At 46.0% G+C, this 26,991-nt stretch overlaps 1 long non-coding RNA gene across 1 annotated transcript; it reads left to right on the top strand.

Moving 5' to 3' along the window:
* The first annotated feature begins 3,442 nt into the window (after positions 1-3,442).
* Positions 3,443-25,431, top strand: LOC121846835. The gene is made up of 3 exons (XR_006083826.1): positions 3,443-3,922; positions 21,999-22,097; positions 25,165-25,431. It is a non-coding gene; the product is annotated as an uncharacterized LOC121846835 (long non-coding RNA).
* The last annotated feature ends 1,560 nt before the right edge of the window (positions 25,432-26,991 follow it).

Raw genomic sequence — 26,991 nt, 5'->3', positions numbered from 1 at the left:
AGCAGGATGAGTGTTCCAGGGATGAATGTTCCAGCAGGATGAGTGTTCCAGCAGGATGAATGTTCCAGCAGGACCTAGCAGGATGAATGTTCCAGCAGTTGTTCACCACCTAGCAGGATGAATGTTCCAGTTCACCCAGCAGGATGAGTGTTCCAGCAGGATGAGTGTTCCAGCAGGATGAGTGTTCCAGCGCACCCAGCAGGATGAGTGTTCCAGCAGGATGAGTGTTCCAGCAGGATGAATGTTCCAGCAGGATGAGTGTTCCAGCGCACCTAGCAGGATGAGTGTTCCAGCGCACCTAGCAGGATGAGTGTTCCAGCGCACCCAGCAGGATGAGTGTTCCAGCGCACCCAGCAGGATGAGTGTTCCAGCAGGATGAGTGTTCCAGCAGGATGAATGTTCCAGCAGGATGAGTGTTCCAGCGCACCTAGCAGGATGAGTGTTCCAGCGCACCCAGCAGGATGAGTGTTCCAGCAGGGATGAGTGTTCCAGCACCCAGCAGGATGAGTGTTCCAGCGCACCCAGGGATGAGTGTTCCAGCGCACCCAGCAGGATGAGTGTTCCAGCAGGATGAGTGTTCCAGCAGGATCAGCAGGATGAGTGTTCCAGCGCACTCAGCAGGATGAGTGTTCCAGCGCACCCAGCAGGATGAGTGTTCCAGCGCACCCAGCAGGATGAGTGTTCCAGCGCACCCAGCAGGATGAGTGTTCCAGCAGGATGAGTGTTCCAGCAGGATGAATGTTCCAGCAGGATGAGTGTTCCAGCAGGGATGAGTGTTCCAGCAGGATGAGTGTTCCAGCAGGATGAATGTTCCAGCAGGATGAGTGTTCCAGCGCACCTAGCAGGATGAGTGTTCCAGCGCACCCAGCAGGATGAGTGTTCCAGCGCACCCAGCAGGATGAGTGTTCCAGCAGGATGAGTGTTCCAGCAGGATGAATGTTCCAGCAGGATGAGTGTTCCAGCGCACCCAGCAGGATGAGTGTTCCAGCGCACCCAGCAGGATGAGTGTTCCAGCGCACCCAGCAGGATGAGTGTTCCAGCGCACCCAGCAGGATGAGTGTTCCAGCGCACCCAGCAGGATGGGTGTTCCAGCGCACCCAGCAGGATGAGTGTTCCAGCGCACCCAGCAGGATGGGTGTTCCAGCGCACCCAGCAGGATGAGTGTTCCAGCGTACCCAGCAGGATGGGTGTTCCTGCAGGATGAGTGTTCCTGCAGGATGAGTGTTCCTGCAGGATGAGTGTTCCAGTGCACCCAGCAGGATGAGTGTTCCAGCGCACCCAGCAGGATGAATGTTCCAGCAGGATAAGTGTTCCAGCAGGATGAGTGTTCCAGCCACCTAGTCTATATTATTGTGTACTTTGTGTGCCGGTGTGGGAAGTGTATCCTCTCTTGTCTTCTATTGTTTCACTAACTGTCGCTGACTGTTTTTTGAAAAGAGGGAGGCCGCCCTCAACAAGACTCCCCAAGCTTTGCCGCAGAAAATAAAATGAAATGGAATGATTGGCAGAGTTGTCTATTGCAGTTGCAAAATACAAGGTTCTCTTTAGAAATGGACAACCTCTCGAGAATGGTAGGAATTGTACTAAATCGGTCAAATTCTTCCAATCATGACACTGCAGAATCTCTAGGACTATTTACATACAGCTAGTCCTGTATTGAATTGACTGATTTTGGAAAATGATATTAAAATAGAATAGTGAACCATCATGAACCATAGTCCAGATGTAGAGAAGACATAAGAGAGTGAACATACCCTCCATCTTTATAAAAGGCTGCACGTCTACTTCAGCAGTAAAGTTTGAGGTTATGCATGACACACCGCAATACATGGTGAAACTGGTTCCTTGTTTGCCCTTCATTTTGAAACACCTACACATCTCCAAGCCAGAGACACAAAAGGGATGGTGTAATTAATACGGGGCAATATTAACAAGCCTCAAAAATGATACTGTCTAATATGGGTTCTTGTTGGGCTCTGTCAATGTTCTGTGCTTGCATGCAAAGCATTCTCCCTAAACACATAACACTCCTCTTCTCATTTTGCCCCAGTGCCCAACAACTACCGCTTAGAGAGAACTCTTTCCTTCCCAGCGGTGATTTGAAATGTAATTCATCGTAAATTCTGAGTGACTTAACTGTCTGATAGCCTCTCTCCCCCTTTCTCACTCTCTCTCTCTGTCTTTCTCTCACCCCCCTCTCTCTGTCTTACTTTAGCTCTCTTTTACTCTCACTTGATCTCCCTCTCTTTCTCTCTCTCTCTCTGTCTCTCTCTCTGTCTGTCTCTCTCTCTCTCTCTCTCTCTCTCTCTGTCTCTCTCTCTCTCCTCCCTCTCTGTCGCTCTCTCTCTGTCTCTCTCTCTCTCCTCTCCCTCTCCCTCTCTGTCGCTCTCTCTGTCTCTCTCTCTGTCTGTCTCTCTCTCTCTGTCTGTCTCTCTCTCTCTCTCTCTCTGTCTCTCTCTCTCTCTCTCTCGCTCTCTGTCTCTCTCTACCTGTCTCTGTCTGTCTCTGTCTGTCTCTCTCTGTCTCTCTCTCTCTCTCTCTGTCTGTGTCTCTCTCTCTCTCTCTCTGTCTGTCTCTCTCTCTCTCTCTCTCTCTCTCTCTCTCTGTCTGTGTCTCTCTCTCTCTCTCTCTCTGTCTGTCTGTCAGTCAGTTTTCATATTCCGGTGAAGAAGTGTATATTTTCCACCCACCCAGATTTGATCCCTTTAGACACCAATACATTACCTGAATGTAAATGACTATGGTGTGAGCCAGCCACTCTCTGGGAATATTGCTAAAACATTCAGTGAGATGTTTCAAGCTACACCGCACAGAGACTCTAACGCATACTTTCATTACATAAGTCAGAGTTACTGTCTTTTTCCATACAATTGTTACATACTCTAGGCTACACAGAAAAACATTGGAATCCTTACATCTAGAGTAGCTTCAATAACATTGGTCTAGTTTCACCCGTTTGGGTTGGGTCCAGGCACAGCAGGTCTTCTGATCCATGGATTTCTCCCCAAACTGCTGGTTAATTCATTCTAATTAGATTTGACCCTTGTGACTCTTGAGGTTAAATAATTCCCATTGATTTTGTGTGCTGGTTGCTGTTGCTCAGATAGTGGATGGAGCAGAAAGATACTGTGGCTGTTATATAAGGGTTATAGCTAGTCTCTGTGTCTATACAAGGCCTGAATTAAGAACACATCTTCCTAGTCACAAGGCTGTCAATATAATAACTGATGAAGGAAGGGAAATGGGTAATGACATTCAATACTAAGATGTGAATTGTGTGTGTGTGTCGGCGCTGGAGTGCTTTGCGTGGGGTATGGAGTGGTCAGCTGGCGGGTGTTTTCTGGGTAGGTACTGTGGGGGCTAAAAGCTCTGGAAAGCAGTGTGTGGGAAGGAAGCCTCTCTCTCACACACACACACACACGCTCGGAAGTGTTAAGCTGAGGGTGGGAGGCGCTAGGTAGTTAAGCTTGCTTGCAGCTTGCCCATTGATCAGTATGGACTGGGACTGCCACAACAGACAGACAGACAGACAGACAGACAGAGGACAACAGCTATACTCTGTAGGCTACTGCAGAGAGAGCGAGAGAGAGAGGGCAAAAGAGAGTGAGATTGCCACAACAGGTTTCCATAGACTGCTGTAGAGAGAGAGTGAGAGGGAGACGGAGAGATGAGAAAATAGAGAGAATTGAAGATCAGATAATGAAAGAACGGTGACCAGTGAATGAAGAGAAGAGAGAGAAGATAAATAATAACAGAAAAAATATGCAAAACAAGACTAAGACAAAAAACGACATTGTAGAGACGGAGAGACAGAGAGACAGACAGAGAGAGAGAGAGAGAGAGAGAGAGAGAGAGAGAGAGAGGAGCCAGAGCACGTTGTTCGGAGTGTTCTGAGCAGACACTGTCTGGACCATGTGCACAGGTAAGAACTCACTATCTCAGCTGTGCGTGTGTCTGTGTGTGTCTGTGTGTGTGTCTGTGTGTGTGTGCATACTGTATGTGTTTGTATGTGTTTGTATATGTGTGTCTGTGTGTGTGTGCATACTGTATGTGTTTGTATATGTGTGTCTGTGTGTGTGTGCATACTGTATGTGTTTGTATATGTGTGTCTGTGTGTGTGTGCATACTGTATGTGTTTGTATATGTGTGTCTGTGTGTGTGTGCATACTGTATGTGTTTGTATATGTGTGTCTGTGTGTGTGTGCATACTGTATGTGTTTGTATATGTGTGTCTGTGTGTGTGTGCATACTGTATGTGTTTGTATATGTGTGTCTGTGTGTGTGTGCATACTGTATGTGTTTGTATATGTGTGTCTGTGTGTGTGTGCATACTGTATGTGTTTGTATATGTGTGTCTGTGTGTGTGTGCATACTGTATGTGTTTGTATATGTGTGTCTGTGTGTGTGTGCATACTGTATGTGTTTGTATATGTGTGTCTGTGTGTGTGTGCATACTGTATGTGTTTGTATATGTGTGTCTGTGTGTGTGTGCATACTGTATGTGTTTGTATATGTGTTTGTATATGTGTGTCTTTGTATTTGGAGCACTGCAGACGATTCACAGCTACAGCTGTGTTACATTTGCTTAGATATTGCTCTGCAGTCAAACAGTCACGCTGCTGATTACTCTGAAATCCTATCAGTACTGTTCTGCTTACAGTACTCTTTCAAAATGAGCTCTACCGATCATGTTGTAGAAATGTGATAAGGATAGTTGTCTTACCAATGTCTCCAGTCTTGTTGAGATGAAGGAGAAGGAATCATTTACCATTGACAACAGCTGCTAAGGAAAAAGAGGGTGTTTGTGCGTGTGTGCGCGTGCGTGTGTGTTCACTTATGATTTGTTCCCGAACATTTCTTTCGGAAGCAATTGATATTGGGAAAGTCGTGAGAGTCCCGGTGTGTGTGTTGGGGGTATGGTGAACGCTGAAGAGGGTGGGGCCCAAGATTAGGTGGTTGGGTTGATATTGCCCTTTTTTAGACTTGTCTAAGTAGATTTCACGTTAGTGTTCCTTATAGCAGAGTTTTGCCACTTTAGAATCTTTGGTGTATTTTTGTGTTTATTTACGAGTGTTTGTGGGTTTAGACTTGGCAGTGATAGAACAGGTGTGTTAGGGGGAATAAATAACAAGTCGTCTGCCACTCATGCAATAAATGATTGAAGAAGAAAGGCTGTGACTCTGAAGATTGACTACACAAATAATCATCACTCTCTCTCTCCCAGTCAATTGCTGAGATGTTGACTCGCATTACCTTTTGACTTCTTTGATTTTCAATTTCTAATTGATTTGAAGCAATCGATGTGTCATGTACTTGCGACAGTATACTCACAGTCTCGATGGACCGTCTTCATCCGTCTTCATTGCCAGACGTCGAATAACCAACCATGGCATGAAAAACACATTTGATTGTGACGTTGGTTAAGCCTATATTGACCTACAAGAGACCCCTCCAACGACTGGCTTGGGGGTTTCGGAAGTGTTTGCGGTAGACAATGAGATCAGCGGTAATTATGGAGAATGTATGTCTTCTGTGGATAGGCACCAACTTGCCTTCGCGGAAGGCATTGCGAAGCGCGGCACTTCTGACCCCTAGCCTTGGTGTGCGGTCCATAAAAGAAAACCCTCGAGGCGCAGGGCAGGCAGGCTAAGGATATGAACGGGGAATCGACACGAGGAGATGAGAGGATATTGGTAAGACATCATGAGGTAGCCTTGGCTACATTCTCGATAATTCACTTTTTACGCGTTTGTAAGAACTTTCCTGTCCACTTTCTCCTGGCTGCTTCTTGGAAACAGAAGTCGGTTTGTTTCTCAACGTTTTCTCAGATCAGCTACAACTCGACGTGGACCGTTCAACACATGCAGTCACAAAAGGTAGGCTGGTTGAATGGATAAACCATTTTCTTTAGCTTAGGGGTTGAGCCACTTTAGTGGTGAGAATAATGTCTAGATGTTCTGAAATCTGGTTGCTCTGAAAATAATGTTATATCATGTTTGCTTGCAGGGCAAAATAGAATGCCACATTCCAATGCGCTTATCACATTTGTTTATTCTGTAAATGAAACTGATGAAAGTTGTAAGAGTATTCTACTTTAATCATTACAGTTGTTAAGGCAATGCTATAACGAAGCTATATATAGGCTACTGCAGAATTATGGGGCAAGTTGTGGTCCAGTGTGTGTGGTAGCGCAACAAAGTGTGTGGTCTCGCGGTCTCACGTTCGGACGAAGTTGGCTCCAGATCACTGGAATGCGCATAGCGTTTTGATCTCTTTTATAAACGCAACGGTCGCTCATTAACTAAATGACACTTGTCTATTTTAACATAGAACCGTGAACCATAATGTTAAACGAAACTGGTTTTGAGAAAGGTTTTTGGAGTTAACTGGTTTTTTTGCCTTTTGGAGGAGAGAATGGACAGCCTGGTCTCAGACTAGACGTAACATATTAACACTCAAATTAGTATATGTTAGGTTTGGTATGGTTATATAAGATAAAGGTTACTTAATGCAGAAACGAAAGGAGGGTGGTATAACACAAACCCAAAGGTTCATCCCAATGGTTGCGTTCGAATCTCATCACGGGTGTCTAGCAACAAAGGTTGTGTGTTCGAATCTCATCACAGACAACTTTAGCAATTTAGCTAATTAGCAACTTTGCAACTACTTAGCATGTTAGCTAACCCAAAGCCTTTAACCTCACTAGGGTATGTGTGACGCTAGCATCCCACCTGGCCAACATCCAGTGAAATTGCAGAGCGCCAAATTCAAATACAGAAATACTCATGAACTTCTTGCGAATCCTACCACGGTGTCAGATTTGTAAAAAAAAAATGATGGGAAAGCATACCTTACGATTTTTGAGAACTTCGCCCAGCAGACAAATCATTACAAACAGTAAACAGCCAAGTAGAAGAGTTACACAAGTCAGAAATAGAGATAAAATTAATCAGTTACCTTTGACGATCTTCGTATGGTTGCACTCAGAAGACATTCATTTACTCAATAAATGTTCGTTTTTTTTTCTCGATATTCTCTCTTTATATCCAAAAACCTCAGTTTTGTTTGCGCGTTTTCTTCAGTAATCCACAGGCTCAAACGCAGTCACAACAGGCAGACAAATAAAATCCAAATTGTATCCGTAAAGTTCATAGAAACATGTCAAACGATGTTTATATTCAATCCTCAGGTTGTTTTTTAGCCAAAATAATCAATAATATTTCAACCGGACAATAACTGCGTCAATATAAAAGGTAAACAAGAAAGGCACTCTCTGTCGCGTGCATGTAAAAGCTCTGTGACACTGCAGGGTCCACTCATTCAGACTGCTCTTACTCCCTCATTTTTCAGAATACAAGCCTGATACTATTTCTAAAGACTGTTGATATCTAGTGGAAGGCATAGGAACTGCAATTTGAGTCCTAAGTCAATGGATACTGTAATGGCATTGAATAGAAAACTACAACAACAACAAAAAATTCTAGCAGGCAGAAATTAGGCCGGTATGATGTAGCATTGTGATAAAGCTGCCCTCACAACACTGGAAGTTAATAAGAATACAACTTTTGGATTGCGAAAACGTCTAACGTACATGTCCGATTTCGATACAGGTCGATGTCAACGCGGGAGGTTGTCTTCTCTTGAATGAGCCATTACAGTATTCCTACCTTGAGAAATATGTAATTTAACAGAGGGTCCCCACCACATTGTCTGCCTCTTCAGTCCAGGGTGCATTGCATGGTGCCATTGTGAATGTCAGACTCCACTCTGTGAGGCACATCGATCTGCAGGTTGAACATGGTGAGATTGTAGTCTCCTAAATGGATAGTGCAGTTTGTTTAGGCTATTTTACAGCCAACTAACTTCTTCACATGCTGATAATGCACTTTGGTATTATTGTGTGTAGCTACGTTTGCTAGCTATATAGCTAGCCAGCCAGCAAAAAGAGCATTGCATTGTGGGTTTTGTCGTTGACTTGAGCTGCAACAGATTTCCACAACAATTATAACGATGAAAATAAATATTGGTTCACAAAATATATTGTTCTCACATATAAGTGTTATTTAGCACTGTAAATTATAGGAATTAGTGGTTTTGGTGGATCTTTCTTTTAACTTTAACCAAAAGCCTAGCTAACGTTAGCCACAACAAATTAGAATTCGTAACATGCGTATTTTTATTTATTTTATTTATTTTATTTGACCTTTATTTAACCAGGTAGGCAAGTTGAGAACAAGTTCTCATTTACAATTGCGACCTGGCCAAGATAAAGCAAAGCAGTTCGACAGATACAACGACACAGAGTTACACATGGAGTAAAACAAACATACAGTCAATAATACAGTATAAACAAGTCTATATACAATGTGAGCAAATGAGGTGAGAAGGGAGGTAAAGGCAAAAAAGGCCATGGTGGCAAAGTAAATACAATATAGCAAGTAAAACACTGGAATGGTAGTTTTGCAATGGAAGAATGTGCAAAGTAGAAATAAAAATAATGGGGTGCAAAGGAGCAAAATAAATAAATAAATAAAAATTAAATACAGTTGGGAAAGAGGTAGTTGTTTGGGCTAAATTATAGGTGGGCTATGTACAGGTGCAGTAATCTGTGAGCTGCTCTGACAGTTGGTGCTTAAAGCTAGTGAGGGAGATAAGTGTTTCCGGTTTCAGAGATTTTTGTAGTTCGTTCCAGTCATTGGCAGCAGAGAACTGTAAGGAGAGGCGGCCAAAGAAAGAATTGGTTTTGGGGGTGACTAGAGCGATATACCTGCTGGAGCGTGTGCTACAGGTGGGAGATGCTATGGTGACCAGCGAGCTGAGATAAGGGGGGACTTTACCTAGCAGGGTCTTGTAGATGACATGGAGCCAGTGGGTTTGGCGACGAGTATGAAGCAAGGACCAGCCAACGAGAGCGTACAGGCCGCAATGGTGGGTAGTATATGGGGCTTTGGTGACAAAACGGATTGCACTGTGATAGACTGCATCCAATTTGTTGAGTAGGGTATTGGAGGCTATTTTGTAAATGACATCGCCAAAGTCGAGGATTGGTAGGATGGTCAGTTTTACAAGGGTATGTTTGGCAGCATGAGTGAAGGATGCTTTGTTGCGAAATAGAAATCTAGAATTGGCTTCAACTTTGGATTGGAGATGTTTGATATGGGTCTGGAAGGAGAGTTTACAGTCTAACCAGACACCTAAGTATTTGTAGTTGTCCACGTATTCTAAGTCAGAGCCGTCCAGAGTAGTGATGTTGGACAGGCGGGTAGGTGCAGGTAGCGATCGGTTGAAGAGCATGCATTTAGTTTTACTTGTATTTAAGAGCAATTGGAGGCCACGGAAGGAGAGTTGTATGGCATTGAAGCTTGCCTGGAGGGTTGTTAACACAGTGTCCAAAGAAGGGCCGGAAGTATACAGAATGGTGTCGTCTGCGTAGAGGTGGATCAGAGACTCACCAGCAGCAAGAGCGACCTCATTGATGTATACAGAGAAGAGAGTCGGTCCAAGAATTGAACCCTGTGGCACCCCCATAGAGACTGCCAGAGGTCCGAACAGCAGACCCTCCGATTTGACACACTGAACTCTATCAGAGAAGTAGTTGGTGAACCAGGCGAGGCAATCATTTGAGAAACCAAGGCTGTCGAGTCTGCCGATGAGGATGTGGTGATTGACAGAGTCGAAAGCCTTGGCCAGATCAATGAATACGGCTGCACAGTAATGTTTCTTATCGATGGAGGTTAAGATATCGTTTAGGACCTTGAGCGTGGCTGAGGTGCACCCATGACCAGCTCTGAAACCAGATTGCATAGCAGAGAAGGTATGGTGAGATTCGAAATGGTCGGTATTCTGTTTGTTGACTTGGCTTTCGAAGACCTTAGAAAGGCATGGTAGGATAGATATAGGTCTGTAGCAGATTGGGTCAAGAGTGTCCCCCCCTTTGAAGAGGGGGATGACCGCAGCTGCTTTCTAATCTTTGGGAATCTCAGACGACACGAAAGAGAGGTTGAACAGGCTAGTAATAGGGGTGGCAAAACAATTTCGGCAGATAATGTTAGAAAGAAAGGGTCCAGATTGTCTAGCCCGGCTGATTTGTAGGGGTCCAGATTTTGCAGCTCTTTCAGAACATCAGCTGAATGGATTTGGGAGAAGGAGAAATGGGGAAGGAGAAATGGGGAATGGCGAGTTGCTGTTGGGGGTGCAGTGCTGTTGACCGGGGTAGGAGTAGCCAGGTGGAAAGCATGGCCAGCCGTAGAAAAATGCTTATTGAAATTCTCAATTATGGTGGATTTATCAGTGGTGACAGTGTTTCCTATCTTCAGTGCAGTGGGCAGCTGGGAGGAGGTGTTCTTATTCTCCATGGACTTTACAGTGTCCCAGAACTTTTTTGAGTTAGTGTTGCAGGAAGCAAATTTCTGCTTGAAAAAGCTAGCCTTGGCTTTTCTAACTGCCTGCAAATTGTATTGCAAATTCATAACATATCATACGAATTGTAAATCATAACATATACGAAATGGATGATGGACTTCCACAAATTAATACATATACTAATTTGAGCATCTCGGATGTTTGTTTACTATGTTACATCTACCCCTGAGTCTAGGTTGGAGGGGTGGTATGTGAGAAGAGGGGGAATTCTTGTGTGTTTTGGAATGCGATTACCCAGGGGAGAACCCATGACTGAAAAGAGGGAGAGAAGGGGCCAGAAGGAAGAATGAGGCAAGTTCTGAAAGGACTACGCACATTCCTCGGCTTCCTCATTAGTTCTAAATGGCATTTGGGTTGCTGACATGTTGTTTCGTCTTCACATGATACTGTCTATGCTGATGGATCTGCTGACTCACAGCCCAGTGTCCAAGGGAAAGTAGTCAGATGACAAAGACTAACTAGGCTACTCGCACTCTCACCTATTTTACACCAAAACTACTGTTTCTTTCACTCAAAGGTCAGTCTTTTAAAGAAATAGAAAAAAAGCACATGATTATGCTACCACCAGCACATTTCTTTGTTTGCACTGCAACATTGTAGATATAGCCTGAGCCTAATGTAAAATGCTGTCACAGTTATAGGTTAGTTTGGATTTCTGGCCTGTTTTTTTTCCAATCCTTTCCAACAGGTAGAGAGGTATGGTAGGCTACAGGTGTAGGTTATTAATTTGACCAGTTTCTCACAACAGGAAAATAATCCTGCAGCAACAGGAAATGTAAATTATTGTGTGGATTATAATTAAAGGACATGTTTGTAGGTGTTATTACAAACTTTAGAAGTATTTTTCAACTGTGAACACACTACATGTTTGTATTTCCTTCGACAACATGGTGGTCAAATTAAGATCCTACACCTGTACAATGGTTTTCGCTAAGGGTCAAAATACCTGACAATGGAATCTCCTAAATATTCCAACTATCCACTGTCATAAAGAAGGTAGACAAAATGTACATTTTATCAAAGCATATTGCCAGTTAGCCTATGCTCAATGGTGTAAAGTACTTAAGTAGCACTTTATTAAAGTATTTTTTACTTAAGTTGTTTTTTGGGGTATCGGTACTTTACGATTTATATTTTTAACTACTTTTACTTCACTACATTCCTAAAGAAAAATAATGTACTTTTTACTCCATACATTTTCCCTGACACCTAAAAGTACTGGTTACATTTTGAGTGCTTAGCAGGAAGGGAAAATGGTCCAATTCACGCACTTCTCAAGAGAACATCCCTGGTCATCTCTACTGCCTCTGATCTGGAGGACTCACTAAACACCAATACTTTGTTTGTAAATGATGTCTGAGTGTTGACGTGTGCCTCTGGCTGACTGTAAATGTAAAAAACAAGAAAATCATGCCATTTGGTTAATATAAGGAATTTGAAATTATATAATTTAAAGTATATTTTAGCAATTACATAAATTTATTTATTTATTGATACTTAAGTATATTTTAAACTAAATATTTTCAGACTTTTACACAAGTGGTATTTTACTGGGTGACGTTCATTTTTATTTGAGTCATTTTCTGTTACGGTATCTTTACTTTTAACTCAAGTATGACAGTTAGTGGTTAGAGCATTGGGCCAGTAACCGGAAGGTTGCTGGATCGAATCCCTGAGCTGACAAGGTAAAAATCTGCCTTTCTGCCCCTGAACAAGGCATTTAACCAACTGTTCCCCAGGCGCCGAAGACGTGGATGTTGATTAAGGCAGTCCCCCCCATCTCTGATGGAAGACACATTTCAGTTGAATACATTGTTGGACAACTGACTAGGCCTCCCCCTTTCCCTTTCCAATTGGGTACTTTTCCCACCACTGCCTACGCTTCCCCAAATATTTCAAGTAGATAAATGCAGAAATGAAAATATGAGACACGCGTAATAGATATCAGTAATGAATATAATAGTGTAGCATCAAAGGTATATGTCTACCAGAGTTGACTATGGTTCGAGCAGTAATGGTGGTGCTGGATTAGCATAAAATCATCTGAGATTGTCCACACTTCGACGCCTGCCTAAAAAAGCAATCGCCCACTCACAAATGACGATTATTCCAATGAGCAACCCGATCCTTAAGTGGGATTCTATCAGCTCTCAGCACCCACATCAGATTGGAATGACTAGTCTACCACACATTCCTCAACATTTCATGTTGCAATGAAAAGAGGAGAACGTGTGGTGCATTTGGTGTGTGTGTGTAGACTTGTGGATGTGTGTTACAGTTAGTGATGTGCAGGCGGCAGTATCTCCTGTACTGTAGGTGTGTTTGTCAGATGTTTGAGGTGGATGACTTGTGTGAGAGGACTAGTGAGTGTCCATGTGGGCAGTGTTTAACTGTTTCCCTCCCCACAGGGGCAGTGTTTAACTGTTTCCCTCCCCATAGGGGCAGTGCTTAACTGTTTTCCTCCCCATAGGGGCAGTGCTTAACTGTTTTCCTCCCCCTAGGGGCAGTATGTCACTGTTTCCCTCCCCATAGGGGCAATTTTCACTGTTTCCCTTCCCATAGGGGCAGTGTTTAACTGTTTCCCTCCCCATAGGGGCAGTGCTTAACTGTTTTCCTCCCCCTAGGGGCAGTATGTCACTGTTTCCCTCCCCATAGGGGCAATTTTCACTGTTTCCCTTCCCATAGGGGCAGTGTTTAACTGTTTCCCTCCCCATAGGGGCAATTTTCCTGTTTCCCTCCCCATAGGGGCAGTGTTTAACTGTTTCCCTCCCCATAGGGGCAGTGCTTAACTGTTTCCCTCCCCATAGGGGCAGTGCTTAACTGTTTCCCTCCCCATAGGGGCAGTGCTTAACTGTTTCCCTCCCCATAGCGGCAGTGTTTTTCTGTTTCCCTCCCCATAGCGGCAGTGTTTTTCTGTTTCCCTCCCCATAGGGGCAGTGTTTTACGGTTTCTCTCCCCATAGGGGCAGTGCGTAACTGTTTCCCTCCCCATAGGGGCAGTGCGTAACTGTTTCCCTCCCCATAGGGGCAGTGTTTAACTGTTTCCCTCCCCATAGGGGCTGTGCTTAACTGTTTCCCTCCCCATAGGGGCTGTGCTTAACTGTTTCCCTCCCCATAGGGGCAGTGCTTAACTGTTTCCCTCCCCATAGGGGCAGTGTTTAACTGTTTCCCTCCCCATAGGGGCAGTGTTTAACTGTTTCCCTCCCCATAGGGGCAGTGTTTTTCTGTTTCCCTCCCCATAGGGGCAGTGTTTAACTGTTTCCCTCCCCATAGGGGCAGTGTTTAACTGTTTCCCTCCCCATAGGGGCAGTGTTTAACTGTTTCCCTCCCCATAGGGGCAGTGTTTTTCTGTTTCCCTCCCCATAGGGGCAGTGTTTTTCTGTTTCCCTCCCCATAGGGGCAGTGTTTTTCTGTTTCCCTCCCCATAGGGGCAGTGTTTTTCTGTTTCCCTCCCCATAGGGGCAGTGTTTTTCTGTTTCCCTCCCCATAGGGGCAGTGTTTAACTGTTTCCCTCCCCATAGGGGCAGTGTTTAACTGTTTCCCTCCCCATAGGGGCAGTGTTTTACTGTTTCCCTCCCCATAGGGGCAGTGTTTAACGTTTCCCTCCCCATTGGAGCAATTGTTCACTGTTTCCCTCCCCATAGGGGCAGTGTTTTACTGTTTCTCTCCACATAGGGGCAGTCCTTAACTGTTTCCCTCCACATAGGGGCAGTGTTTACTGTTTCCTTCCCCATAGGGCAGTGTTTAACGTTTCCCTCCCCATAGGAGCAATTGTTCACTGTTTCCCTCCCCATAGGGGCAGTGTTTTTCTGTTTCCCTCCCCATAGGGGCAGTGTTTTTCTGTTTCCCTCCCCATAGGGGCAGTGTTTAACTGTTTCCCTCCCCATAGGGGCAGTGTTTTACTGTTTCCCTCCCCATTGGAGCAATTGTTCACTGTTTCCCTCCCCATAGGGGCAGTGTTTTACTGTTTCTCTCCACATAGGGGCAGTCCTTAACTGTTTCCCTCCACATAGGGGCAGTGTTTACTGTTTCCTTCCCCATAGGGCAGTGTTTAACGTTTCCCTCCCCATAGGGGCAGTGTTTTACTGTTTCTCTCCACATAGGGGCAGTGTTTTTCTGTTTCTCTCCACATAGGGGCAGTGTTTTACTGTTTCCCCCCATAGGGGCAGTGTTTAACTGTTTCTCTCCACATAGGGGCAGTCCTTAACTGTTTCCCTCCCCATAGGGGCAGTGTTTAACTGTTTCCCTCCCCATGTGGGCAGTGTTTAACTGTTTCCCTCCCCATAGGGGCAGTGTTTAACTGTTTCCCTCCCCATAGGGGCAGTGTTTAACTGTTTCCCTCCCCATAGGGGCAGTGCTTAACTGTTTTCCTCCCCATAGGGGCAGTATGTCACTGTTTCCCTCCCCATAGGGGCAGTGTTTAACTGTTTCCCTCCCCATAGGGGCAGTGTTTTACTGTTTCCCTCCCCATAGGGGCAGTGTTTTTCTGTTTCCCTCCCCATAGGGGCAGTGTTTTTCTGTTTCCCTCCCCATAGGGGCAGTGTTTAACGGTTTCTCTCCCCATAGGGGCAGTGCGTAACTGTTTCCCTCCCCATAGGGGCTGTGCTCCCCCATAGGGGCAGTGCTTAACTGTTTCCCTCCCCATAGGGGCAGTGTTTAACTGTTTCCCTCCCCATAGGGGCAGTGTTTAACTGTTTCCCTCCCCATAGGGGCAGTGTTTAACTGTTTCCCTCCCCATAGGGGCAGTGTTTAACTGTTTCCCTCCCCATAGGGGCAGTGTTTTTCTGTTTCCCTCCCCATAGGGGCAGTGTTTTTCTGTTTCCCTCCCCATAGGGGCAGTGTTTTTCTGTTTCCCTCCCCATAGGGGCAGTGTTTTTCTGTTTCCCTCCCCATAGGGGCAGTGTTTTTCTGTTTCCCCCTCCCCATAGCGGCAGTGTTTTTCTGTTTCCCTCCCCATAGGGGCAGTGTTTCCCTCCCCATAGGGGCAGTGTTTTTCTGTTTCCCTCCCCATAGCGGCAGTGTTTTTCTGTTTCTCTCCCCATAGGGGCAGTGCGTAACTGTTTCCCTCCCCATAGGGGCAGTGCTTAACTGTTTCCCTCCCCATAGGGGCAGTGTTTAACTGTTTCCCTCCCCATAGGGGCAGTGTTTAACTGTTTCCCTCCCCATAGGGGCAGTGTTTAACTGTTTCCCTCCCCATAGCGGCAGTGTTTAACTGTTTCCCTCCACATAGGGGCAGTGTTTTACGGTTTCTCTCCCCATAGGGGCAGTGCTTAACTGTTTCCCTCCCCATAGGGGCAGTGCTTAACTGTTTCCCTCCCCATAGGGGCAGTGCTTAACTGTTTCCCTCCCCATAGGGGCAGTGTTTAACTGTTTCCCTCCCCATAGGGGCAGTGTTTTTCTGTTTCCCTCCCCATAGGGGCAGTGTTTTACAGTTTCTCTCCCCATAGGGGCAGTGCTTAACTGTTTCCCTCCCCATAGGGGCAGTGTTTTAACTGTTTCCCTCCCCATAGGGGCAGTGTTTAACGTTTCCCTCCCCATAGGAGCAATTGTTCACTGTTTCCCTCCCCATAGGGGCAGTGTTTTACTGTTTCTCTCCACATAGGGGAGTGTTTAACGTTTCCCTCCCCATAGGAGCAATTGTTCACTGTTTCTCTCCACATAGGGGCAGTCCTTAACTGTTTCCCTCCACATAGGGGCAGTGTTTTACGGTTTCTCTCCCCATAGGGGCAGTGCTTAACTGTTTCCCTCCCCATAGGGGCAGTGCGTAACTGTTTCCCTCCCCATGTGGGCAGTGCGTAACTGTTTCCCTCCCCATGTGGGCAGTGTTTAACTGTTTCCCTCCCCATGTGGGCAGTGTTTAACTGTTTCCCTCCCCATAGGGGCAGTGTTTAACTGTTTCCCTCCCCATAGGGGCAGTGTTTAACTGTTTCCCTCCCCATAGGGGCAGTGCTTAACTGTTTCCCTCCCCATAGGGGCAGTGCTTAACTGTTTTCCTCCCCATAGGGGCAGTGTTTAACTGTTTCCCTCCCCATAGGGGCAGTGTTTAACTGTTTCCCTCCCCATAGGGGCAGTGTTTAACTGTTTCCCTCCCCATAGGGGCAGTGTTTAACTGTTTCCTCCCCATAGGAGCAGTGTTTAACTGTTTCCCTCCCCATGTCTTAGGGGCAGTGTTTTGTTTCCCTCCCCATAGGGGCAGTGCTTAACTGTTTCCTCCCCATAGGGGCAGTGTTTTTCCCCATGTTTCCCTCCCCATAGGGGCAGTGTTTTTCTGTTTCCCTCCCCATAGGGGCAGTGTCTAACTGTTTTACCCTCCCCATAGGGGCAGTGTTTAACTGTTTCCCTCCACATAGGGGCAGTGTTTACTGTTTCCTTCCCCATAGGGCAGTGTTTAACGTTTCCCTCCCCATAGGAGCAATTGTTCACTGTTTCCCTCCCCATAGGGGCAGTGTTTTACTGTTTCTCTCCACATAGGGGCAGTCCTTAACTGTTTCCCTCCACATAGGGGCAGTGTTTTACGGTTTCTCTCCCCATAGGGGCAGTGCTTAACTGTTTCCCTCCCCATAGGGGCAGTGCTTAACTGTTTTCCTCCCCATAGGGGCAGTATGTCACTGTTTCCCTCCCCATAGGGGCAGTGTTTAACTGTTTCCCTCCCCATAGGGGCAGTGTTTTTCTGTTTCCCTCCCCATAGGGGCAGTGTTTTACTGTTTCCCTCCCCATAGGGGCAGTGTTTAACTGTTTCCCTCCCCATAGCGGCAGTGTTTTTCTGTTTCCCTCCCCATAGGGGCAGTGTTTTACTGTTTCCCTCCCCATAGGGGCAGTGTTTTATTGTTTCCCTCCCCATAGGGGCAGTGTTTTACTGTTTCCTGCCCCATAGGGCAGTGTTTAACGTTTCCCTCCCCATAGGAGCAATTGTTCACTGTTTCCCTCCCCATAGGGGCAGTGTTTTTACTGTTTCCTTCCCCATAGGGCAGTGTTTAACGTTTCCCTCCCCATAGGAGCAATTGTTCACTGTTTCCCTCCCCATAGGGGCAGTGTTTTCCTGTTTCCCTCCCCATAGCGGCAGTGTTTTTCTGTTTCCCTCCCCATAGGGGCAGTGTTTTACTGTTTCCCTCCCCATAGGGGCAGTGTTTTTCTGTTTCCCTCCCCATAGGGGCAGTGTTTTTCTGTTTCCCTCCCCATAGGGGCAGTGTTTTTCTGTTTCCCTCCCCATAGGGGCAGTGTTTTTCTGTTTCCCTCCCCATAGGGGCAGTGTTTTTCTGTTTCCCTCCCCATAGGGGCAGTGTTTAACTGTTTCCCTCCCCATAGGGGCAGTGTTTAACGTTTCCCTCCCCATTGGAGCAATTGTTCACTGTTTCCCTCCCCATAGGGGCAGTGTTTTACTGTTTCTCTCCACATAGGGGAGTGTTTAACGTTTCCCTCCCCATAGGAGCAATTGTTCACTGTTTCTCTCCACATAGGGGCAGTCCTTAACTGTTTCCCTCCACATAGGGGCAGTGTTTTACAGTTTCTCTCCCCATAGGGGCAGTGCTTAACTGTTTCCCTCCCCATAGGGGCAGTGTTTAACTGTTTCCCTCCCCATATGGGCAGTGTTTAACTGTTTCCCTCCCCATAGGGGCAGTGTTTAACTGTTTCCCTCCCCATAGGGGCAGTGTTTAACTGTTTCCCTCCCCATAGGGGCAGTGCTTAACTGTTTCCCTCCCCATAGGGGCAGTGCTTAACTGTTTCCCTCCCCATAGGGGCAATGCTTAACTGGGGGCAGTGTCTTACTGTTTCCCTCCCCATAGGGGCAGTCCTTAACTGTTTCCCTCCACATAGGGGCAGTGTTTACTGTTTCCTTCCCCATAGGGCAGTGTTTAACGTTTCCCTCCCCATAGGAGCAATTGTTCACTGTTTCCCTCCCCATAGGGGCAGTGTTTTACTGTTTCTCTCCACATAGGGGCAGTCCTTAACTGTTTCCCTCCACATAGGGGCAGTGTTTTACGGTTTCTCTCCCCATAGGGGCAGTGCTTAACTGTTTCCCTCCCCATAGGGGCAGTGCGTAACTGTTTCCCTCCCCATAGGGGCAGTGCTTAACTGTTTTCCTCCCCATAGGGGCAGTATGTCACTGTTTCCCTCCCCATAGGGGCAGTGTTTAACTGTTTCCCTCCCCATAGGGGCAGTGTTTTTCTGTTTCCCTCCCCATAGGGGCAGTGTGTAACTGTTTCCCTCCCCATAGCGGCAGTGTTTTTCTGTTTCCCTCCCCATAGCGGCAGTGTTTTCTGTTTCCCTCCCCATAGGGGCAGTGTTTACTGTTTCCCTCCCCATAGGGGCAGTGTTTTACTGTTTCCCTCCCCATAGGGGCAGTGTTTTACTGTTTCCTTCCCCATAGGGCAGTGTTTAACGTTTCCCTCCCCATAGGAGCAATTGTTCACTGTTTCCCTCCCCATAGGGGCAGTGTTTTACTGTCCCCCATTGTTTAACCCTCCCCATAGGGGCAGTGTTTTTTCTGTTTCCCTCCCCATAGGGGCAGTGTTTTCCTGTTTCCCTCCCCATAGGGGCAGTGTTTTTCTGTTTCCCTCCCCATAGGGGCAGTGTTTTTCTGTTTCCCTCCCCATAGCGGCAGTGTTTTTCTGTTTCCCTCCCCATAGGGGCAGTGTTTTACTGTTTCCCTCCACATAGGGGCAGTGTTTTACTGTTTCCCTCCCCATAGGGGCAGTGTTTTACTGTTTCCCTCCACATAGGGGCAGTGTTTTACTGTTTCTCTCCACATAGGGGCAGTGTTTTACTGTTTCTCTCCACATAGGGGCAGTGTTTTACTGTTTCTTTCCACATAGGGGCAGTGTTTTACGGTTTCTCTCCACATAGGGGCAGTGTTTTCTGTTTCCCTCCCCATAGGGGCAGTGTTTTTCTGTTTCCCTCCCCATAGGGGCAGTGTTTAAGTTGTTATTTAAAATTGTGACCTGGCCAAGATAAAGCAAAGCATTTTGCCACATACAACAACACAGAGTTACACATGGAGTAAAACAAACATACAGTCAATAATACAATAGAAAAATATATACAATATATATATACTATATATATATACTATATACAATGTGATCAAATGAGGTGAGATAAGGGAGGTAAAGGCAAAAAAATGGCCATGGTGGTGAAGTAAATACAAAATAGCAAGTAAAACACCAGAATGGTAGATTTTCAGTGGAAGAATGTGCAAAGTAGAAATAGAAATAATGGGGTGTGCAAAGGAGCAAAATAAATAAATAGGGGAAGAGGTAGTTGTTTGGGCTAAATTATAAATGGGCTATGTACAGGTACAGTAATCTGTGAGCTGCTCTGACAGCTGCTGCTTAAAGCTAGTGAGGGAGATAAGTGTTTCCAGTTTCAGAGATTTTTGTAGTTCGTTCCAGTCATTGGCAGCAGAGAACTGGAAGGAGAGGTGGCCAAAGGAGCAATTGGTTTTGGGGGTGACCAGAGAGATATACCTGCTGGAGCGCGTGCTACAGGTGGGTGCTGCTATGGTGACCAGCAAGCTGAGATAAGGGGGGACTTTACCTATCAGGGTCTTGTAGATGACCTGGAGCCAGTGGGTTTGGCGACGAGTATGAAGCGAGGGCCAGCCAACGAGAGCGTACAGGTCACTGTGGTGGGTAGTATATGGGGCTTTGGTGACTAAACGGATGGCACTGTGATAGACTGCATCCAATTTGTTGAGTAGGGTATTGGAGGCTATTTTGTAGATGACATCGCCGAAGTCAATGATCGGTAGGATGGTCAGTTTTACAAGGGTATGTTTGGCAGCATGAGTGAAGGATGCTTTGTTTGCGAAATAGGAAGCCAAACCTAGATTTAACTTTGGATGTTTGATGTGAGTCTGGAAGGAGAGTTTACAGTCTAACCAGACACCTAGGTATTTGTCCACATATTCTAAGTCAGAACCGTCCAGAGTAGTGATGCTGGACGGGCGGGTAGGTGCAGACAGTGATCGGTTGAAAAGCATGCATTTAGTTTTAGTTGTATGTAAGAGCAGTTGGAGGCCACGGAAGGAGAGCTGTATGGCATTGAAGCTCGTCTGGAGGGTTGTTAACACAGTGTCCAAAGAAGGGCCAGAAGTATACAGAATGGTGTCGTCTGTGTAGAGACTCACCAGCAGCAAGAGCGACATCATTGATGTATACAGAGAAGAGAGTCGGCCCAATAATTGAACCCTGTGGCACCCCCATAGAGACTGCCAGAGGCCCAGACAACAGGCCCTCAGATTTGACACACTGAACTCTATCTGAGAAGTAGTTGGTGAACCAGGCAAGCCAATAATTTGAGAATCCAAGGCTATCGAGTCTTCCGATGAGGATGTGGTGATTGACAGAGTCGAAAGCCTTGGCCAGGTCGATGAATACAGGTGTCTTATCGATGGGGTTATGATGTTGTTTAGGACCTTGAGCGTGGCTGAGGTACACCAATGACCAGCTCTGAAACCAGATTGCATAGCGGAGAAGGTATGGTGGGATTCGAAATGGTCGGTGATCTGTTTGTTAACTTGGCTTTCGAAGACCTTAGAAAGACAGGGTAGGATAGATTTTGGGGCAGTGTTTAACCGTTTCCCTCCAGATAGGGGCAGTGTTTAACTATTTCGCTCCCCATAGGGGCAGATGAGGGCGGTGCACAATTGGCACAGTGTTGTTAGGGTTTGGCCGGGGTAGGCCGTCATTGTAAATAAGAATTTGTTCTTAACTGACTTGCCTACTTAAATAAAGATTCAACAAAATCAATCTCTCTACACACACACACACAAAACTCCTCCACTTTGAACAGCCAAGTACCCTTGGCTCCAGGTTTCCATGGCAACATACTGCAGAAACGCAGCACGGGAAGAACCAATGGAAAACCATCTAGGTCACCTGATGGCCAAACTAAATTTGACAGAACTAACGTAGATGAATTGTATTCATTTATTTGATTTTAACAGTGACACAATGAATGATCAAGAGTCAGATGCAACACAATATGATTGCTCTGTACTTGAGATCATGGCACCATTATTCTTTTCATGGCACTTTCTCTGGTCAGTTGCTACACAGAAAACCAACTCCCCTAGTTTTATCAATGAGTGTCCTCTTCCAAGCCTCCCCATTCACATATATGTCAGAGTTACTTGCGCCTCCGGACCAGTCGTTGACTGAGAAAGCTCAAGACCCTTAATGCTACCGGCTCCTTTTCAAGAAGTCTGCCATCTCCATGTCACACTGCGTGACTGACTGACTTTCTGTCACACATACATACTGAAGTATGTGGATTCATTGAGAGATAAAAGACTGAGAAATATAGGATAGGAGAAGTACACGATGGACACAGGTGAGAAAAGTGCCAAAGAACAGACAAGTAGAAAGAAATAGAGAACACTGGGCCCCGCCTCAAGACTGACACATCTACAGCTCATTACTTATTGAACACACTGGAATGCTGTTTCACATGGAATCTCTCTCTCTCTTTCTCCACCCCCCCCTCTGCCCCCTCTCTCTTTCTTCTTTTCCTTCCCCACTCTGTCTTTCTTCCTTCCCCTCCCCCCTCTATCTCTGCCCCCTCTCTCGTTCTCCGCAGAGAAAAGACTGGTGTCAAGGAAAAGGGCTGCCACTGAGAGAGAGAAAGAAGAAGAAGAGAGAGAGATATATATGCCAGGGGGTCTGGGAATCAAACACAGTGAGTACAAAACCTGTTGGGGTGAGTGTGTGTCATCGTGGTTGTGTATCCGTCAGATGTTTTACTAGTTGTACAGGTCTCTCTCATGTGTGCAGCAGTGTGTGTGTGCATGTGGTTGTAACTATTGTTATGTATGGTAATGTTTAGGGCTTGGTGTCACTCGTACACCCTCTGAGCATATGGCTGTGTTATGAATGAATGGACTTGGCCTCTGGAGGAACAGCGTGTGCCATGTTCTATAGGACCCTGACTTTATCAATGGGCTACATGAGAGAGACCTGGCATTGGCTGGGGACAGGAGCCAATCAAAATACAGCATGTTAGTTGTAAAAGTCAGGATGAATGAATGAGTCAGAGATGATGAAGGTGAGTGTGTGTGTATGAAGAGAGTTGTCCGACTGACCCCAGCTCACACACTGAACCAGTTGGTTGATTGCAGGCCCATAGCTGTGAGAACCCCATCGGGACAATGAACAGGGCTAAAATTAGCAGTCAAGGCCACCTGTCTGCAACACGGCCAGAGAGGAAACAGGAAGGAGAGGGGGAGACAGGGGCCATTAAGGGCACAGCTCATACTTACCCCCCTGCAGAAAAGTTGCCTCTCTCTTCAAATACCTCTCACGTCGCCAGCTCTCACAGAGGAGAGAGGGAGGGGAGTGAAATGGGCCATGACTGTTGGTTAGTGCTCACATGGTGGTGGAAAGACATCTTTATGTAATACATGTATCACTAGCCACTTTAACTATGCCACTTTGTTTACATACCCTACATTACTCATGTCATATGTATATACTGTACTCGATACCATCTATTGCATCTTGCCTATGCCGCTCTGTACCATCACTCATTCATATATCTTTATGTACATATTCTTTATCCCTTTACACTTGTGTGTATAAGGTAGTAGTTTTGGAATTGTTAGTTAGATTACTCGTTGGTTATTACTGCATTGTCGGAACTAGAAGCACAAGCATTTCGCTACACTCGCATTAACATCTGCTAACCATGTGTATGTGACAAATAAAATGAGATTTGATTTGCTAACTCTTTAACATGTTATTATGCCCCACTAGTTTCCTGTCTACCTGACAGCAGACAAGCCAGGGAGTCTCCTCTGTCTCTCACCTGCTGCCCCTACCTTTCCCCCCAGTCTCTAGGACAAGGGGAGGTCTAGGAGAATTCAGTCATCATGGGTAGTAGGAACCTAACCATAGACTGCGTTTGCAGAACTGATTGTAAATGGAACTAGCATTTAAAGCCTCCATCCTAAGAAGCCTGCGAGTCACATGATCCATCTCATTGTGGACTTGACTATTCATTTAGTGTACTATTCAATCAGATCCGCTTTGGCCAACATCTGCATAGCGGTTGTTTTGGCGGTGTCGGTAGTGGAGCTGTCAAATCCACAAGCGGCTCCTGGCATTATACCAGAAGCGGACTTTGCCATTGGCTGAACAGAGTCGCATTAACAGAAATCCCATGCAGCCTTCTTTACAAGTTTGAACACTGGATTGTGTATTACGTTCAATGATTTTTAATTTGAGTGTAATTATTTCTAAAAAGCCTAAATGTTCTCATTCTGAATTTCTAACGTGTGGGTGTGGCTTCGTGACAATTATCGCAAGAGCAGCTGCTCACCGATTTGAGGGCTTCAACCCAGTTCCACTTCCAACACCGCCAAAACATCTGCTATGCGGGTGTCTGCAATCGCTGTTTAATGCTTGATCTGATTGAATCTAGGCCTTGGTGTTGTCTGCTCTGTCCATTATAGCCAGACAGGTCAGAGGGGAAAACAGAGAAGTCAGTGGATAGCAGTTAAGTTGTCTTGACATTTCAAGGTCATTTCAGATTGAGTCAACATCTGCAGTGTTTAACATGAATTGTCGGCAGCGCTCTACCAGCGCGATCGTATTGAATCCTAGCCTAAGTGATAGTCCCTCAACACACACACCTGACTGTTGTGTCTCTATACCCATATATTTTATTTTTTTATTTTATTTCACCTTTATTTAACCAGGTAGGCTAGTTGAGAACAAGTTCTCATTTGCAACTGCGACCTGGCCAAGATAAAGCATAGCAGTGTGAACAGACAACACAGAGTTATATGGCAGTTGACCACCCAATTCCCTTACCTGGGCCTCAAGATTTCAACCAAAGAGATACAGTAATAGAGGAGGCTACCCCATAGAGGTAGATAGAGGACTCATCATGGATATAACCCGTTTTAGCATGGACATTGTCATTGCTATTGGACATTAAAATGGTGGATGATGGCAAAGTAGTAAACTGGGTGGGTTTTCCTATGGGTTGTAACCTCAATGGCACAACCCAAGCTGTCACAGATGCTATAATGGCACAGATATAAAGATGAGTCCTCTATCAATCTCTATGGGCCAGCCAGGTTCAGCGGTGTCATGGAAAAGTGCTTTGTCACTCTAGTGACTAGTCTACTTAACAACTGCACCTGGATCAGTGTCATAATGATTAAATCAGCAGTTCAGAACAGAAACGTCTAGGGCATGGTTTTCTGTTCTTCCCTATAATTCATTGCACACACCTGGTGTTCCTGGTCTAAATCAGTCCCTGATTAGAGGGGAACAATGCAGTGGAACTGGCTTTAAGGTCCAGAGTTGAATTTGAGGGGTCTAGGGCATCATTGTATAATCTCCCTCCTAGTGCGACCTATATAGCATGTGTAAAATTCACTCAGACACCATCACATAAAGTCACACTGCACAAACACGTGGGGGAGGGGCTACATGTGTGGGGAAAGAACAGGGTCTATCACTATAACCTGGGGATTGCTGTTAGGTTAAGGTGGGGTAGAACTCTGCTCCCCTGTATGACTTTCCATTCTCTTCAACCCAAGGCCACCAGATTCCCTTTCATCTTCTGTTTCCAGGTCACAACAGGCTGATTAAAGGAGAATCAATCTCCCTCCAACTAGAAGTCCTCAGTATAATAATAAAACAGGAACTATTCACCTGGAAGAGATGTGGTCAACTGAGCTCCATTGACTGCATGTCAGTTATATGCAACTGACCTCTCTTCTCTGTTCACTGTATAGGTATGAAGCTGCCTGGACCGGATGATGGCGCTGCTATACAGACTGGCTGCACCTTGCAGAAAAACTCCCTCTTTGTAGATGAATGAGTGGCCCAGTCAGGATTACTTACTGCAGGGGTCTTAACCCGCCAACCAGCAGTACTACATCTCAGAGGCTAAAAACAGACACGGAGACACACTTAACAAGGCCTCATTACACTGCTCAAAAAAATAAAGGGAACACTTAAACAACACAATGTAACTCAAAGTCAATCACACTTCTGTGAAATCAAACTGTCCACTTAGGAAGCAACACTGATTGACAATAAATAGAATAGACAACAGGTGGAAATTATAGGCAATTAGCAAGACACCCCCAATAAAGGAGTGGTTCTGCAGGTGGTGACCACAGACCACTTCTCAGTTCCTATGCTTCCTGGCTGATGTTTTGGTCGCTTTTGAATGCTGGCGGTGCTTTCACTCTAGTGGTAGCATGAGACGGAGTCTACAACCCACACAAGTGGCTCAGGTAGTGCAGCTCATCCAGGATGGCACATCAATGCGAGCTGTGGCAAGAAGGTTTGCTGTGTCTGTCAGCGTGGCGTCCAGAGCAAGGAGGCGCTACCAGGAGACAGGCCAATACATCAGGAGACGTGGAGGAGGCCGTAGGAGGGCAACAACCCAGCAGCAGGACTGCTACCTCCGCCTTTGTGCAAGGAGGAGCACTGCAGAATGACCTCCACAGGTCATTCAAGTCCACAGGTGGGGGTTGTGCTTACAGCCCAACACTGTGCAGGACATTTGGCATTTGCCAGAGAACACCAAGATTGGCAAATTCGCCACTGAGCACGTGACAGAGTCTGGAGACACCGTGGAGAACGTTCTGCTGCCTGCAACATCCTCCAGCATGATCGGTTTGGAGGTGGGTCAGTCATGGTGTGGGGTGGCATTTCTTTGGGGGGCCGCACAGCCCTCCATGTGCTCGCCAGAGGTAGCCTGACTGCCATTAGGTACCGAAATGAGATCCTCAGACCCCTTGTGAGACCATATGCTGGTGCGGTTGGCCCTGGGTTCCTCCTAATGCAAGACAATGCAAGACCTCATGTGGCTTGAGTGTGTCAGCAGTTCCTGCAAGAGGAAGGCATTGATGCTACGGACTGGCCCGCCTGTTCCCCAGACCTGAATCCAATTGAGCACATCTGGGACATCATGTCTCGCTCCATCCACCAACATCACGTTGCACCACAGACTGTCCAGGAGTTGGCGGATGCTTTAGTCCAGGTCTGGGAGGAGATCCCTCAGGAGACCATCCGCCACCTCATCAGGAGCATTCCCAGGCGTTGTAGGGAGGTCATACACACTACTGAGCCTCATTTTGACTTGTTTTAAGGACATTACATCGAAGTTGGGTCAGCCTGTAGTGTGGTTTTCGACTTTAATTTTGAGTGTCACTCCAAATCCAGACCTCCAGCTGTTGATACATTTGATTTTGTTGTCAGCACATTCAACTATGTAAAGAAAAAAGTATTTAATAAGAATATTTCATTCATTCAGATCTAGGATGTGTTATTTTAGTGTTCCCTTTATTTTTTTGAGCAGTGTAGATTAGTGATCCTCTGCTGAATGTGTTTAAATAAGTCACAAGCTCCCAGGTATTCAGTGCTAACCCAGAGACTAGCCGTCTTTGCTTGGACTGTGCTAAGCCAGGTTGGCCATTTTGGGTCCTTGTGGGCAGCCGTGTCGGTGTCTGTCAGCTGCTCAGTAGTCAGTGTAGATCCTGTGGGGCAGTCAGCAGCTACATCTGGCTACTGGGTCGCTGATGGCTGCCATGTTCTTCATGTCTCAATTA

This window comes from Oncorhynchus tshawytscha, linkage group LG07 (genome assembly GCF_018296145.1).
Source record: "Oncorhynchus tshawytscha isolate Ot180627B linkage group LG07, Otsh_v2.0, whole genome shotgun sequence".
Classification (NCBI taxonomy): Eukaryota; Metazoa; Chordata; class Actinopteri; order Salmoniformes; family Salmonidae; genus Oncorhynchus; species Oncorhynchus tshawytscha.
Note: the sequence above shows the minus strand (reverse complement) of the source record. Positions and strands in the feature narration are given on the sequence as shown.